Genomic DNA, 17,965 nt, shown 5'->3' on the forward strand with positions numbered 1-17,965 from the left:
AATATAATCAATGGAAAACTATATTTTGTCAACATAAAAAGTATGACTTATTTTTAGAAATTGTTTTCCACTGATTTTTTTTTTTTAAAACAACTCTATCTCATAGCAAGCTAAATAAGGGAAGTTTAAAAATTGTTTTTCAACTCATTTAAGATTGCTACCAAATATAGGAAAATAATATGAGAGATACTACGTCCACAACATTTTTACAATATTTTTACAACAAATCATAGGTGGTTAGTTGTTATTGGTTCAAATTTGAACCTAACACTAAGATTACTTTTTTGCCCCAACAATAACAACCAGTAACATCCTGCCACTTAGGATTTGTTGTAAAAATGTTGTAAAAATGTTGTGGACATATCATTTCTCAAATAATATAGTTTTTCAACTCATTTGTTGAGTTAATTGAAATTAACCCAACAAATGTCAAAGTAATTTTTTTCCCTAAAATAAGTAATTTTGCTATCACCAATTTTTTTCTTGAGAATCAATGTTGCTATCACAATAAATTGTAAAAAAAAAAAAAGGAATAAAATTGATTGTATTTATAGTATTGTTGATGTATTAAGGGGTAATTTTTGTTTTTTATAATAAGTGTGGATTGAAGTTTTCTAGTTAACAATACTAATATATCTGTGCATAGAATAGGAAAAAAATTGATTTTTTTTATAACAAAAAAAAAATTGATGGAAAAAAAAAAGATTTTTTGCTTCACAAATGAAAATATTGAAAAGTGCAAAATCAAATAAATAGAAAATGGAAAAGAATAGGAAAAAAAAAACCCTTTTCATTTTTCCCCATACTGTCCCCATATATCCAAATCATAGGGGCTGTTTGGATTTTTTGTTTTCATCACTCATAATTCTGTTTCCATCGCTCATAACTCAAAAATGGTGGGACCTAGTGATGAGAAGTCTTTTTGGTTTTTGTTTCCATCACTCAATTCTCTAATTTTTTAATGATGAGTTATGGAAACTGAAAACTCTATTTTCAATGGCATTTTCATAATTAAACACACATTCATGGGACCCACGGCCAAAGACAAGTCACGTTAGGCGCACCTTTTTCTTCTTTTTTCTTTCTTTCTTCTTCATAGACTCACTCCAACGGCCATTTTTTTCTTCTTCTTCATTCTTTTTCTTTCTTTTCTTCTTTACAGAACCACCAAATATACTTTATCAAAAAAAAAAAAACACATGGGTACCAATTTCTCATACTCAGAAAATCAAACCTAGAAACACATGAGTTAGATCATACACACTAACACAGAAACACAAACATGCTCACCATGGGTCTAACTCCATACCACCGCTGTTTCACGATTTCACAAACCCACTAACATGTTCATCATGGGTCTAACTCCATAGCCGCCGGTGCTTCACGATTTCACAAACCCACAAACATCCTCTGTGGCTACCACCCTCTCCCTCGTCGTCGTTGCTTCACGATTTCACAAACCCACAAGCAACAAAGACAAAGAAAGGGGTATGAACAACAACAGAAAAAACAGAGTACAAACAAAAAAAATACCCATAAAAAATCTTTACAAATTTCACCGATAAAACTTAAGGGATTTATGAAAAATCAATCCTTGGGGTTTTCAAAAATCAAAACCGATAAAATGTGGGAGATCGGCGCATATCAATGCCGCTAACGTCAGAGGTGGGAGATAGGCGCTACCACTACACCGATCGGCGCAGCTGCTACACCGATCAACACCGATTGTTTTCTATCTTACCTCGGTTCGGGTTTGTGTTGGGAGATTAACAGGGCAATGGTGACTGAAGGAGAAGAAAATGAAATGAAAAGAGTTGAGGGAGACAAGTAGGCTAACTATACTCACTGACATGGTGCTCAGGCAATGGGTCCCACAAACAGTAGAAATATTTAAGTGATATGAAGTGAAAACAAAAACCAAACAGGTGGGTATTAGAAAATTGGGGCACTTTAAGTAATGAGTGACGAGTGACGAGTGACGAGTGACGAGTGACGAGTGACGAAAATTGAGTGAGGCGTAATGAGTGATGAAAAAAAAATTACAAATAGGGCCATATTCTCTCTTTTAAATATAGTACTCCTGATTGCCTGCTTTTGTGGATCTCTCTCTCTCTCTCTCTCTCTCTCTCCCTCTCTCTCTCTCTCACCTTCACTTTCAGTGTGTTGTTGTATAGTATAAATACCATCTTATCAACATCTTCTTCTTCTTCTTCTTCTTCTTCTTCTTCTTCTTTGTATGTTTCTAATTACTCTGTTTTGATTGACATTTCTTTTTCTTCTTCTTTGGGTCCGTTTGGATAAAACTTATTGCTGAAAAATAAAAACTGAAAATACTGTAACAAAATAATTTTTAAATGTGTGAATAGTATCGTGAGACCCATTTTTAATATTTTTTCTGAATAAAGTGTTTGTGGGTCCAATAAACAGTGCGTGAACAGTAACTTTGTCTTCTGCACAGTGTAATCACGTGCATAAACAGTATTAGTTACTGTTCATAAGCGTTGAAGAAATTAAATAAAAATAAAAAAAGAGGAGAAAACGCAAAACGTGCAAACACACAAATACAAATGTGAATCCAAACAATCACATTATAATAATTCTGGTTAATGGGTGTAGAGAAATGGCACATATTCTGCTGCATGGTACACTTCACGTTACTATCTATGAGGTTGACCGGCTAACTATACTCACTGACATGCTACTCGGCAATGGGTCCTACAAATAGTAGAAATATTTGAGTGATGTGAAGTAAAAACAAAAACTAGACGGGTGGATATTAGAAAATTGGGGTATTTTGAGTGACGAAAATTAAGTGATGGAAATTGGGTGGGAAATGATGAGTGATAAAAAAAAAAATCCAAATTGGGTCATGTTCTCTCTTTTAAATATATTACTCCTGATTGCCTGATTTTGTGGATCTATTTCACTTATTCTCTCTCTGTTTCATCTTCACTTTCAGTGTGCTGCTGTATAGTATAAATACCATCCGATCAACTTCTTCTTCTTCTCTGTATGTTTCTGATTACTCTGTTTTGATTGATATTTCTTTTTCTTCTTCTTTATAGTAATTCTGGTTAATGGGTGCAGAGAAATGGCGCATATTCTGCTGCATGGTACACTTCACGTTACTATCTATGAGGTCGACAAGCTCCACAGTGGTGGTGGTCCTAATATCTTCCGCAAGGTTCTTTGTAACTATATTTTTTTAGAAATATGGTTAATAACTATATATTGTTATTTTTCTAGGAAATAGTTGAACTTTCGAATCTTCATTTCAGATCCTTATGATCATGGTTTTACAATCATGCATTTGTAATAACTTACTTAGCAATGTTGTGAAGAAGCTCTGTTTGCTCTCTTTCACTTATTGCTTAGTGGATGGGTAATTTTGTAATCTTAAAACAGTTTTGGAACTATCTCATATCGCATACATGTCTATCTTGAAAGTAGGATTCTTTTTTTTTTTTTTTTTTGGCTAAGTGGGTGTTGAAACTCTAGAAATAATCCTTTGGGCTGGTCCAAAGATGTTGTTTAGGAGTTTTGAACCTAAGACCTAATGGATTTAATGAGGGCTTGGGAATCACTAGGCCGACCCCCTTGAGGTTATCTCGAAAGTATGTTAGTTCTTGGTCATAATACCAACAAGGCGAGAGCTTGATGCTAGATGAAAACCATATAATTGTTTTAACATTTAAGAATAAGAAACTGATTTTGGTGTTTCTTGTCTTACTAAACTACTTCAATACTTATTTTTATGAAACTAATCTTTATCCAGATCACAAATAGCAGTGACCAGTGCAGTGCTTTAAATCATGGGCTGCTGTCTCCCCCATTTTCTTTTTGAGTATTCTTATGGCAACAAGATTTGTTAAAGATTGTGTGTGGTGCTTTTCCTTTTTCATTAGTTCTTTCATTTTTCAATGTATTTTTGGTTGATTGTTAGCATCATCTTCACCGTATATATAATCCTTCCCCTGTTCATTTTATACACTACAAAGTATGTGATCATTTTTATAATTTCCACTCTCTAATTATTTTTAGTTACTCTGATGATATGATAATTGTTGTTGGAGTGTAGGACTTCAAGTAATACATTTGCTTTTCCTTTCTTCTTCTTTCCCAAAATCTTACTGTTGAATTTATATTTTGTAGATTCTGGCAAACATTGAAGAGACGGTTGGTATTGGTAAAGGAGTTCCTAGAGTCTACGCAACCATTGATCTAGAAAAGGCCAGAGTTGGGAAGACCAGGATACTAGAAAATGAGCCTAACAATCCCAGGTGGTACGAGTCTTTTCATATCTACTGTGCTCATTTGGCTTCAAATGTTATTTTCACTGTCAAAGACGATAATCCTATTGGGGCAACCTTAATTGGAAGAGCATATGTACCTGTTGAAGAACTCTTAAATGGGGAGGAAGTGGATAGATGGGTTGATATCTTGGACAAAGAGAAAAATCCTGTAGGTCCGAAGATCCATGTGAAGCTACGATATTTTGATGTTGCAAAAGACCGTAATTGGGCTCGGGGTATTAGAAGTCTTAAATTTCCTGGAGTGCCCTACACGTTCTTCTCACAGAGACAAGGATGTAGGATTTCCCTGTACCAAGATGCTCATGTCCCAGACAAATTTGTTCCTAAAATCCCTCTTGCTGGAGGCACATATTATGAGCCCCACAGATGTTGGGAAGACGTTTTTGATGCAATCACTAATGCAAAGCACTTGATCTACATTACTGGATGGTCTGTCTATACAGAAATTTCCTTGGTGAGGGACTCAAGGAGGCCAAAGTCTGGAGGAGACATCACCCTTGGTGATCTGCTTAAGAAAAGGCAAGTGAAGGTGTTAGGGTTCTTATGCTTGTTTGGGATGACAGGACTTCTGATGGGTTACTGAAAAAGGATGGATATATGGCCACCCACGATGAAGAAACTGAACATTGCTTCCAGAACACTGATGTGCACTGTGTCTTGTGTCCCCGAAATCCCGATGATGGTGGTGATGGGAATGACGAGAATGGCTCACTGACGAGTAAAATGATACTGACGACTTATACCTCCATGACGAGAGAAAAATCTCACGTCACTGACGAAGGCACCAAAATGGTTCAATGACAGCAGTAATGCCTCGAGCGGTTACGACACCAGCTGGGTAGACCGTTGGAGGCATATTAAAGAACCATTACTCGGCCAGAGCACCATTAAAACCGGTGAATTAATGCCGCAACGGCTAGACACCAAAGAAAAGCATATAAAGGAGAAGCACCATCCACACAAGGTACACAATTGCATAAAGAACAAATAAATTCCTTAAGAAAAACTCTATTTTCTTTTTGGGCTAACTTTGGCATCGGAGGTGTTGTGGCGGTGCACCACACCGGTGACCGAGTAAAGAAACCCGTCTTATTCGCAGAGTGACACGGTGATCGTTTGGACGGACTCCCGCCGACCGGAATTCATCCGGACGAACCTTCCTCAACCGACGATATTCCCGCTTCAACAGCTTGGCGCCGGCTCCGGGAACCGACGTTCTCGCATTACGATCCGAAAGCGCGAGCTCCTACCAACTTCAACATCCGGATGGAGTCCAACCAAGATCCAAAGAACTTTGGCTCAGCAAATTCAGACTCTTGTGGCCACTGTGGAAGAGCTCACCCGGATTTAACGAAGAAATAAAGCAAAGGCTTCAGAAGAGAACCGATCGAGAGTGTCAAGAAGACGAAGGAGATAGCCATGGGAGAACCGATCGACGAAGGACCATCACTCCGGAGGAACAAAGCATTCGATCTCCTCCGGTGAAATGAGAAAGGAGATGAACGAGCCGAAAATGCCATCAAGGAGAAGACGGATCGGAGCTTAGATAAAATGGTCCGGCAACGTATTCACCTTTACCATGGCGCTTTGGAACGGCCAAGGCCACCAAAGTTTCGGTTACCTCAACTCGAACCCTTCGACGGACTCAAGGACCCCCAAGACCACCTTAATACCTTCAAGACGACGTTGGGTCTTCAATGTGCCCCCCGACGAGATAATGTGTCGTTCATTCCCTACCACACTAAAGGGAGCCGGCAGGAATGGTTCACGAGGCTACCCACCTCATCTATTGACAACTTCGAACAGCTTCGTAACGCCTTTCGCGTCATTTTGTCGGGGGACAACGTCCCGAGACCCGCGGACCACTCGCTCACTATTAAGCAAGGTGAAAAGGAGACCTTGCGCTCGTACGTGAAGCGTTTCACTCGAGAGACCTTGGAAGTGGACGATGCGAGACGACAAAGTACAGCGACGACATTCAAAGCCGGGCTTAGGTCTCGAGAATTCGTTGTCTCATTGGCAAAGAATCCGCCCCGAACGATGGCGTAAATGCTCCCGAAAGCGCAAAAATATATGAATGCCGAGGACGCACTAGCAGCCATTATGGACGAGGGCATCAAAAAGAGGGAAGGCACGAAGACGAACGTAGGGGGCAAAAGAGGGAGCGCCCAAACCGTCGGGAAGTGACGTAGACAAACGAAAGGAAGAAAAGACGCCACGAACGGTAAAATTTACCCTCCGATTATGCCTATCGATAAAATTTTGACACGCATCCAGATCAACATTACCTTCAAGTACAAAGCCCTTACATTCATCCCCTAACGTACGGGACAAGAACAACATCGCCGATTCCATAAGGATCACACGGCCATTATACGGAGGATTGCCGAGACCCGAGAGGACGGATAGAAGAGTTGATACAAAAAGGAAAATTGCAAAAGTATGTCAAGAAGGAGAACCTGCAGGTTCAAAGACGAAGGTAAGGGGCCGCCGCGAGCCTTCGACAAAGAATGGGGCCGCACTCCTCAACTACCGCAAAACGTGATTGGAGAAATACACACGATCGGTGAGGGCCACCATCGGGAGGGTCATGCAAGTCCCTCAAGAAAGCACGCCGTAGACAGTGAATAGCGTCCATATGCTACCCCCATTCAAGCGGAGACGAACGTATCGTGACGTATCTTTCAACGAAGAAGATGCACGAGGAGTAAGGCAACCACACAAATGACCCCCCGGTTATAACACTCACGATCGAGTGGATTCAACACGAAGAGGATACTTATAGATACGGCGCCCCGGACATTATGTACCACTTTCTTCAAATAGAATAAACTTGATCCCAAGAGGCCGCGCCCCTTCGACTCTCCCTCGTTAGCTTCAATGGGACAAAGTATACCCCAGTGGGTATAGTAACACTAAAAGTCACGATGTGGGACGTACCCGCAGCAAGAAACACGTCGGCTGGATTTTTCCGGTAGTAGATTGCTCGCCGGCGTACAATGTAATCATTGGTAGACCTACGCTCACCGTATGGAAGGCGGTCACGTCCACATATTGCTTGAAGGTGAAATTCCCAACCGAGGACGGGGTTGGCGAAGCTAAAGGAGATCAAATCCCGCTGTGGAATGTTACCGAGCCTGTTGTGGCCACAAATGAGAACCACACATGGACGATAGAGAAGGAGAAAGAAGACAAAACAGGCTTTGGAAGCCGTTGAAGTCGTGGAGGGGGAAATCGTGAAGGTGACGAGGATAGGGACAAGACTAAGCCCCGAAATGAGAATGAAGCTCATTCAATTCCTCGGGGGAAAACCAGACGTCTTCGCGTGGAGTCAGCGAGGATATGCCCGGCATATCACGACAAGTGATTCAGCACAAATTAAGCGTAGATCCCGAAAAGAAACCCGTCCAACGGGCGCCGCGTCTTTGCCCCGAACGAAGCTGTGCGATCAACGACGAAGTTAACAAGTTGTTGCGGGCGTACTTCATCGTGGGAAGTGTATTATCCCGAATGGCTTGCCAACGTCGTGCCGGTAAAGAAAGCGAATGGAAAATGGAGAATGTGCGTAGATTTCACGGACCTAAACAAGGCATGCCCAAAAGATAGTTTCCCCTTGCCAAGGATAGACCTTCGGTGGATTCCACGGCAGGCATAAAATCCCGACGTTCATGGACGCCTTTTCAGATACAACCAAATAAAAATGGCCGAGGAAGATCAAGAAAAAACCGCCTTCATCACGAGCCGTGGGCTCTCATCGTTTATAAGGTAATGCCTTTTGACCGAAGAACGCAGAGCAACGTACCAAAGGTTAGTAAACAAAATGTTCAACAAGCAAATCGGCAAAAACATGGAGGTATATGTGGACGACATGCTCGTCAAGAGCAAAAAGAACCGGCACACCCGGACGACTGGAAGAAACATTCAATACCCCTCGGGAGATATCGATGAAGTTGAACCCTAGCAAGTGTGTTTTTGGGGTAACATCAAATTCTTGGGATTCATGGTGTCTCAAAGAGGGATAGAGGCCAATCCGGAGAAGGTGCGAGCAATACTAGACATGACGTCACCGAAGTCCGTCAAAGATGTCCAAGCTCACAGGAGGATCGGCCGCATTAAATAGGTTCGTCTCCAAAGCAACGGACAAATGCCTGCCCTTTTTCAAGACGTTGAAGCAAGCTTTCGCCTGGACTGATGAATGTGAAGCCGCGTTTCAGGAGCTCCAACGCTACCTAAGTAATCCACCTCTACTAAGTCCGTCAAAGAAAGGGGAAAGCCTCTACTTATATCTCGGGCAAAGACGGGACCGTCGGCCGCGGCCCCGATCGGGAAGAAGATAAAAACATGTACCGCGCTTATTACATAAGCCAAGCCTGTGCGGGAGAAGCCAAATACCCCAATTGAAAAAATTGCATTCGCCTTGATAGTAGCCTCACGGAAGCCGCGAATCGTACTTCGAAGCACACCCAATATTGGTAATGACGGACCAACCGATCGGGAAGTCCATGAACAAGCCAGAGGCGCCGGGAGAATGGTTCGAAGGCAAGGAACTTAGCCGCTTGATATTGAGTACCTTCCGTAATCGCCATCAAAGCCCAAGCGTTAGCGGATTTCATTGCCGAGTTCACACCTAAAGACGACGACAATTGCGAAGATGTCGCGAACGATGGACGATCCGGGACCGACGGATCATCGACCGAAGAAGGGAGGAGTAGGGATCGTTATAACAACTCCCGACGGAGAAAACTCAAGTATGGAGTTCGACTCAAGTTCCCGCCCACCAATAACGAAGCCGAGTATGAAGGAATACCGACAGTGGCCGAGAATAGGGAAGGCAATCGGAGCAAAAAACCCGGTCGTCCAATGTGACTCGAAGCTAGTGGTACGCACTATCAAGGAGGAGTACGAAGCAAAGGAGGAAAGAATGCGAAATACCTCAAGATAGCAAAGCATTTGGCCCGGGAGTTCGACAAACCGGAGTTCATGCATCCCGAGAGGCCGAATATGGAAGCGTACGAGATTGCGAAAATAGCATCGTCGAGGATGAACCTGCATCCACGGAGCCGACCATGGAGATACAAGAACGCCCCAAGCATCGAGGAAATCTCGATATTTGCAGTCAATTCGTGGAATAAACACCGGATGGCGCCAATCATATCCTTCCTCCAAGACGGCACCTCCCCCAGACCCCAAAGACGCCAGAAAGGTCAAGCAAAGAGCAACTGTGTTCACCATTCTAAATGACCGATTATACAAAAGAGGTTATTCCCTACCATACTTGAAGTGTGTCGACGTGGACGAAGCCGAGGTACATCTTAGAAGAGATACACGAAGGCGTGTGTGGGAACCACGCCGGGCCCTGCATCCTCGGCGAGCAAAGTCATCCGAACAGTTACTCGGCCAACCATCCAAACGACGCAAGCAACTCGTCAAAAATTGCGACAAGTGTCGAGATTTGGAAACATCCGGCGACTCCCAGCGAGAAGTTGACGACCATATCATCCCCGTGGCCATTCGTACAATGGGGAATCGACATCGTCGGACCGTTACCCCGGGAAAGGATGTAAGATTCCTCCTCGTCGCAATTGATTACTTTACAAAATGGGTGGAGGCCGAGGCAACGGCATCCATCACCGAAGCACGAGTCCGAAGCTTCGTGTGGAAAAATATCATCTCCGTGTGTTCGGATACCACGGACAATCGTCACGACAACGGACGACGCCTTGATAACCAAGGCTTGAGCCGTAGACTTCGCTCCGCCTCGGCATCAAAAATCGCCTCTCATCCCCCGGGGCATCCACAGCGAACGGCGTACGGAAGTAACAATCGGACATTGCTCCGTATGATCAAAACCAAGCCGGACGAGGCTAAAGGTGCACGGCCGGAAGAACTATCCAACGTGCCGCGGGGCCTACGGAACCACCGCAAGAACTCCAACGGCGAAACCCCATTCGAGCTTACATACGGCACCGGCGTAATCCCGGTCAAGGTGGGAGTAACCAAGATCGACGAGAAGCATTCCACGATGAAAGCAATGACCAGCATTTAGTAAACTGACCGCTCGGACGAGATAAGAGACAGAGCCTCGAACAGGATAGCAAGATACCAGAAGAAAATGACCGAGTACTACAATAAAAGAGTGAGACTCAGACGACTCCACGTTGGTGACCTCGTCTTGCGGAAGGTGACGACAGCAACCAAAAACTCCACCCAAGGAAAGCTCGGCCCCACATGGGAAGGACCTTACCGAGTCACTCATTACTCTAGGCAGGGCAGCTATCACCTGGAAACCATGGACGGGAAAGCACTTCCTCGACCATGGAACATTGAACATTTAAAGAAGTACCATGAAAAGGTGTGACAATCGAATGTATTCATTTTTCTGAAATTAATAAAAGCATTGCCTACAAGGTACGTGCATCACCCACATTACTAACGAGGCACAAAGAATGTCTCCAAAAAAAAACCTAAGTAATAAAATTCCGCACCGACGGATGTATATTACTGACGAGGCACAAAGAATGTCTCCAAAAAGAATCTAAGTAATAAAATTCCGCACCGACGGATGTATATTACTGACGAGGCACAAAGAATGTCTCCAAAAAGAATCTAAGTAATAAAATTCCGCACCGACAGATGTATATTACTGACGAGGCACAAAGAATGTCTCCAAAAAAATCTAAGTAATAAAATTCCGTACCGACGGATGTATATTACTGACGAGGCACAAAGAATGTCTCCAAAAAAATCTAAGTAATGGGATCTTGCACCGACGGATATACATTAGTGACGAGACACAAAAAATGTCTCCTAAAAATCTAAGTAATGACAGGTGTGCATTACTGACGAGATAGAGAGATGTATATTCCAAGTAAAACAAAACAAGTAGCTACAAAACCAAGAGCAGTGAGCAATTACTTTAAAGCAAAAATAATAGTCTCAAAATATAAGTAAAATTGTTCCCAAGTTAAAGCCCAAAATACAAAGGGCACACCGAAAAAAAAAAAAAAAAAAAAAAAAAAACGACCCAAGCAGAAATTATAAAAAAGTTTTCACTCGTCCTCACTTTCAAAAGCAGGAGGGACTTCAAAGGGGTACTAGCATCGTATGCGATTGCTGCGTTGCACTCAAGTCGCAGACATCTCTCTATCTACCTCCTCCATATCTAGCGTCGCCAAGTCTACTCCGAGAGGGTGTTTGACTAGGTATCTTCGCAAGAACTCGAATCCCTTGAAGTACCGGCTAAAGAGGACGAGTTGTACTCTTCGGTTCTTTGGAAGCCCTCTAGCCCTTGCAAGCAACCCCTTTCGGCTTCTCCCGAGCAGAAGCTAGTTGTTCGTCCTTCTCTAGAACCAACCGCCGTCGGCTTGAAGGTCGTCCCGAATCTTCCCGGCCTCTTCCTTGCGCATTAGCCTCACCCATGGCGACTATAAGCTCCTTCGAGCTTTGAGTTGTCCATCTCCAAGACCGATATCCGCGATAAAGCCGACTCGACCTTGGCCTCGAGCTAAATACTCGCAGGAAAGATGAATACTTTCCCCCAACACCTCGTAGAACACATAGGGGGTCAAAAAAAAAAAAAAAAAAAAAAAAAAGGAGGAGGAGAAGGAAGATGTGAACGGTCATGTGAAGCAAAAATAACACAAGGGCATTACCTGGACCAGCTTGTGCAACTGACGACCCACAAGATCCTTCGCCGATGAGCCCGAGAAGATCCTCAAGTCGTCCGCCGTCACCACCTCACGAGCTCTCGTCCACAAGTCTCTCGTCGTCCTGCATTGATGACGAACGAGAGTCAACCTTCTCCTTCCCCTTGTCTCGAGTTCGCCGCTTCTTAGAAGCGGGAGCTGGGGATTTCCTCGATAGAGGCGGCAGGAGAGGCCGACCTCGTCGTGTCGGGTCCCGGAGACGAGATGCGTAATAGAAGCCGGGAGTAACCGGAGGGCCCGTCCCGTGCACGCGGACCACCTTTCTCCCAAGGTGGGATAAAGGTTCGTCCTTTTTTGCTCTCATCTTGTCATACATGCCTTTGTTAAATTTGGTCGTCATCTCTGCGAAAAAGGAACGTATAAAAAAAAAAAGAAAAAAAACATGTGAAAGGAACATTCATGAGAAGGAAATACACGAGGCGCAAATTACTTTTTTTGCCTTCAATCCGGAGGTTACGCAAGACGAAAGCAGAAGGTTCGGGGCCGAGACAATAGAATGCGAGAGTGCGCGGGTCTACAAGGTCGTCCCAATCCACAATTGTCTGCGCGTACTCAATCGCCTTCTCCACTCGTTCCTTATATCTGCTCTTGAGCTTAGGGCGCCTTTTTGCGCAAAACAATGAAACAGAGGAGTTAAAAAAAAAAAATTTGGAGAAAATCAAGTTCAACGAAACTCGGGTGACGGGAATAAGTAATGACGCACCTAAGTTTGGGGGTCCTCCACCGACGAGATAGCCTCGGGAGTTCACCCCAAACCCCTCCGGAAAGGGGTTTCAAAATCGTCCCCCGACACAAAGAAGAACGGATTTCCAAGCATTCGAAAGACGAGGGTAAATTTCGGACGATCCGGGTCCTCTTTCCCATGGGACTAACTCATAATACCCGAACTCTTTAGATTCCTTTAGACGGTACAAATAGGTGAGCTCGTCCACCCTAAGCTCTCCCCCGTCGTAGCGCCAGCCATATTCCCATACAACACTCGACCGCATCCTCCAGAGTTAGGCATAAGTTGCCCCGGAGCAATGCCGTAACGATCTAACAACTCCATGAAAAAGGGATGAACCGGGAGCCTCAACCCGCAGATAAAAGAAGACTCATAAAAACAGACCTCCCTGTGGAAAGAATGACAAGCCCGATCCTCTCTTGGCTGGCAAACGAACCCTAACCCGCTCCGGAACTCGAAATCTTTCCCTAAATCTACCTAAAACCTCGAATCCCGTACCACATACCTCTCTAAGGGCGTGGAAAGCCCCGACCTCCCGGAAGGAAGAAACGGCGGTATCTCCCCACCGGATCGTCACCGGATGACAAGCCGGTCTCAAGCTCACTCGTCCTCACCTCGACATCCTTTCCCACTCCCTTAACAAATTCCCCAACCAATTGACGGATAGGCGAAGTAATGGCAACAAATCGGCCACCACCACTCCCAAACCGTTACCCTCTGAGATAAAACCCTTAAAATTTGGGGAAACTCCTACAAACCCTCCTAAGCGCGCAAATAGGAAAGAAATCGAAGGACAAATAACCCAAACCTCAGAACTATCTATCATAGAAAGACCAAAGAAGCTAAAAAAAAAAAAAAAAGGAAAGAAGGAAAAAGGGGGGCATCAGAATCTCATTATTAAGAAAAGGGGAAGAAGAAAAAGAAAAACGAAAGGAAAAGGAAAGAACATACCTCAAGCTAGAAAACCCTGCCTTGCACCAGCTTTGGAGAGATGGAGAATGCGCACTAATTCACAGAGGGAATTGAAGGAATAGGAAGGAGCACGAACAGGAAGTTTTAGAAGATGAGAAACAAAAAGAAGAAAAGTGGGAGTTTTTAAACAAAAAAAAAAAAACTGCAACTTAGCGGGAAACCCAAGGGTCGCACAAAACTGCACCCACCAGTAAGCGCCACGTGGCAACAATCAGAGAGGCGCAGCCACTACGCCTTTATTACAGCACGAAACCCCATCTGCAACTCAAACGATTCGCATTCTGAGGACAACGTATTCGAGCGATTCGCATTCTGTGGACGACATACTCGATCCTGTGGACGACATGACGCGTCACGACGACCACATGATCCGGGGGCATCTGATGGGAATGACGAGAATGGCTCACTGACGAGTAAAATGATACTGACGACTTATACCTCCATGACGAGAGAAAAATCCCACGTCACTGACGAAGGCACCAAAATGGTTCAATGACAGCAGTAATGCCTCGAGCGGTTACGACACCAGCTGGGTAGACCGTTGGAGGCATATTAAAGAACCATTACTCGGCCAGGAGCACCATTAAACCAGGAATTAATGCCGCAACGGCTAGACACCAAAGAAAAGCATATAAAGGAGAAGCACCATCCACACAAGGTACACAATTGCATAAAGAACAAATAAATTCCTTAAGAAAAACTCTATTTTCTTTTTTGGGCTAACTTTGGCATCGGAGGTGTGTGTGCACCACACCGGTGACCGAGTAAAGAAACCTGTCTTATTCGCAGGAGTGACACAGTGATCGTTTGGACGGACTCCCGCCGACTGGAATTCATCTGGACGAACCTTCCTCAACTGACGATATTCTGCTTCAACAGGTGGAAGCATTGTTCAGGACTTGGAGATTTCAACCTTGTTCACTCATCACCAGAAGATTGTGGTGGTAGACAGTGAAATGCCTAGTGGAGGGTCACAAAAGAGGAGAATTGTGAGTTTCGTTGGGGGTATTGATCTTTGTGACGGGAGATATGATACCCCCTTTCATTCACTCTTCAGGACATTGGACACTGCACATCACTATGATTTTCATCAGCCAAATTTTGAGGGTAATTCAATTAAAAAAGGTGGCCCAAGGGAACCGTGGCATGATATCCACTCCCGGCTTGAAGGACCAATTGCTTGGGATGTCTTATTTAATTTTGAGCAGAGGTGGAGAAAGCAAGGTGGTAAGGATTTACTTGTTCAGCTTAGAGAGCTTGACGAAATCATCATCCCCCCATCTCCAGTTATGGTTCCAGATGACAATGAGACATGGAATGTGCAGTTGTTTAGATCCATTGATGGTGGGGCTGCTTTTGGCTTCCCAGAGACACCTGAAGATGCAGCCAGAGCTGGGCTTGTCAGTGGGAAGGATAATATCATTGACCGAAGCATTCAGGATGCTTACATTAATGCTATTCGACGTGCAAAGGATTTCATTTATATTGAGAATCAGTATTTCCTTGGAAGCTCTTTTTGCTGGAGTGCTGATGATATCAAGCCTGAGGATATTGGTGCTCTGCATCTGATTCCAAAGGAGCTTTCACTTAAGATTGTCAGCAAGATTGAAGCAGGGGAGAGGTTCACTGTCTATGTTGTTGTCCCGATGTGGCCAGAGGGTAAGCCGGAGGGTCGATCAGTTCAGGCCATATTAGATTGGCAGAGGAGGACCATGGATATGATGTATAAAGATATTGTTCAGGCTCTGAGAGCGAAGGGTATTGATGAGGATCCTCGGAATTATTTGACATTTTTCTGCCTTGGAAATCGGGAGGTCAAAAAGCAGGGTGAATATGAACCATCAGAAAAACCACCACCTGATTCAGACTATAGTCGAGCTCAGGAGTCCCGGCGCTTCATGATCTATGTTCATGCTAAGATGATGATTGGTAAGAGATGCCACCTCCACTGTTTGAACCCTAGTTTTTCGTTTTTCGTTTTTCGTTTTTCGCTTTTCACTTTTCGGTTTTTGATTTTTGTTTTTTGAAACTTGTACAGCACGCTAGCATATTTGGACCCCAGAACCCAGTCAATCTAAAAAGAATTTATCAACTTATATGACATTCCTCGTCTTAATGTAAATATTTTGTGTCAAGTCTTGGAACTGACCTATGCCTTTTTGCAGTTGATGATGAATATATAATAATTGGATCTGCCAACATCAACCAGAGATCAATGGATGGAGCTAGGGACTCTGAGATAGCAATGGGAGCTTACCAACCATATCATCTGGCTAACAGGCAGCCAGCACGTGGCCAGATCCATGGTTTCCGTATGTCACTATGGTACGAGCACCTTGGCATGCTGGATGATTCATTCTTTCACCCTGAAAGCAAGGAGTGTATCAGTAAGTTGAACCAGATTTCTGAGAAATATTGGGATCTGTATTCAAGAGAGACACTTGAACGTGACCTGCCAGGACACTTGCTGCGTTACCCTGTCGGGGTTGATAGTGAAGGAAACGTCAGAGAGCTGCCTGGATTTGAGTTCTTCCCTGACACCAAGGCTCGTGTTCTGGGTGCCAAATCTGACATCCTGCCTCCAATCCTTACTACTTAGTGCTATTTTCTGCTTGATTTATGATAATAACAGCCTTTCGCTTTGCATTTACTTTAATAATTTTAGTTGTTATAGTTGAGCAATAAATCTTTTTTTATGTGTGAACCTGCAGAGAGATCATTTTTCTGTCAGGATGTTCATAGCAATGCTTATAGGGATGTGGTAATGCCGTGTGATTCTGATTCTGACGATTATAACTTATGAGTACTGTTTATTTGGCTTAAGAATGTTTTTCGTGTGTTTTTTTATTATGTTAATATTGAATATTATCTGTTTTTGCAACTCTATTTGAGATTGGCTTATAACTATTTGAACCTACCTATCAAAAATAATCAATTTGAGCTAATTCCTTCATTAGTTCATTAGATTCATCGCCAGGTTTCCTCTCAGCTCCCTACAATTATGAACAGGGTGTGGATATTAATTATCAACAATGTTTAACATAACTGATCATAGTTAAGTATTCAAATATTTTCAAATTCTCAAACTTCTCTACTTTGGCATAATTGCTCCGCTCATGCTTTTATGCTTTGGAAGATCACAAAATACCCAACGTCTTTAGAATCCCAATTCACAGCTAAGCTCGCTCGCTCTGTGTGTTCACAAATAGCAAAGCTTTCCAGATCTCCAACCAAACCATTTGCGAAATCTCCAATAATGGGCATGAATTCCTTGCAAATACAACCAAGCAAAAAAGCTCAAACGTAAAGACTGATTTACAAAATAAGTCCCTGTCTTCGTTGCCAACCATGACCGGCAGTTTGTGAGTATGGGACCTTACAGGGAAATTCTTAAATACTTTTGGAGTACAGAAAAATGATATTATGTCCTCTTACATTCTTGGTAGTCCCAATTATAAATTTAATTAGTAGATTTCACTATAAATATAAGAGTAATGAATATCATTCTCCGTGCTCTAAAGAGCACTTGAAAATTATTTCCACGAAACAATTAGTCACGACTAAGTTGGAGGACAAGTTATTTGAGTGGACTAAGATGGTGGTCAGCAAGTTGTCAGTACAATTAAACAATGAAATAGTACTAGAGAGAGGAATAGAGACGATTTGTCATTACAATTTTGTTTGAACAAGTTTACAAATGTGAATACCCACCATGCATATAATGACCAAAAGTATTATTTTTGTCAACAGAATCTAAAGGCAAACTTCTGAAATTTTTTTTTTTTTTTTTTGAGAAACAACTTCTGAAACTAAAATAACTTATATGGTACGTAGAGAATATGGTACTTCCCTGTGGTGACAAGAACAAATAAATAAAAAATAAAATTTGGGAATGACCTAAGAAAATCCCTGCCCTCAAGAAATAATTGGATAATTTTTTTGGATGACTTTTTTCAATCAAATACTGATGCTTTTATTCCAATTAACTAGGAGCATAGCTAGAATTTTTGTTTAGGGGCCAAATTGTAGTACTAATATTTTCGTCAAGACAAACTCTTACACATGTATGTGCAAAACTTTATTAATTATATATAAAATTATTAACTTTGATCTATATATAGATATAAAATAGAGAATTTTTAGGAGAATTTATCATATTTTAAACTCTAATGACTGTTGGTTTGAGTTACAGGAAACAATTTGCCATTATACCTAAAAACTTAAGAGATTAAAGAGGGAGACAAAGAAAA

The 17,965-nt window shown here is 42.8% G+C and overlaps 1 pseudogene; it reads left to right on the plus strand.

Moving 5' to 3' along the window:
* The first annotated feature begins 2,990 nt into the window (after window positions 1–2,990).
* LOC142633835 (phospholipase D alpha 1-like) lies at window positions 2,991–16,534 on the plus strand (annotated as a pseudogene).
* Window positions 16,535–17,965: the final 1,431 nt, after the last annotated feature.

Source organism: Castanea sativa, chromosome 5, assembly GCF_040712315.1.
Source record: "Castanea sativa cultivar Marrone di Chiusa Pesio chromosome 5, ASM4071231v1".
NCBI lineage: Eukaryota > Viridiplantae > Streptophyta > Magnoliopsida > Fagales > Fagaceae > Castanea > Castanea sativa.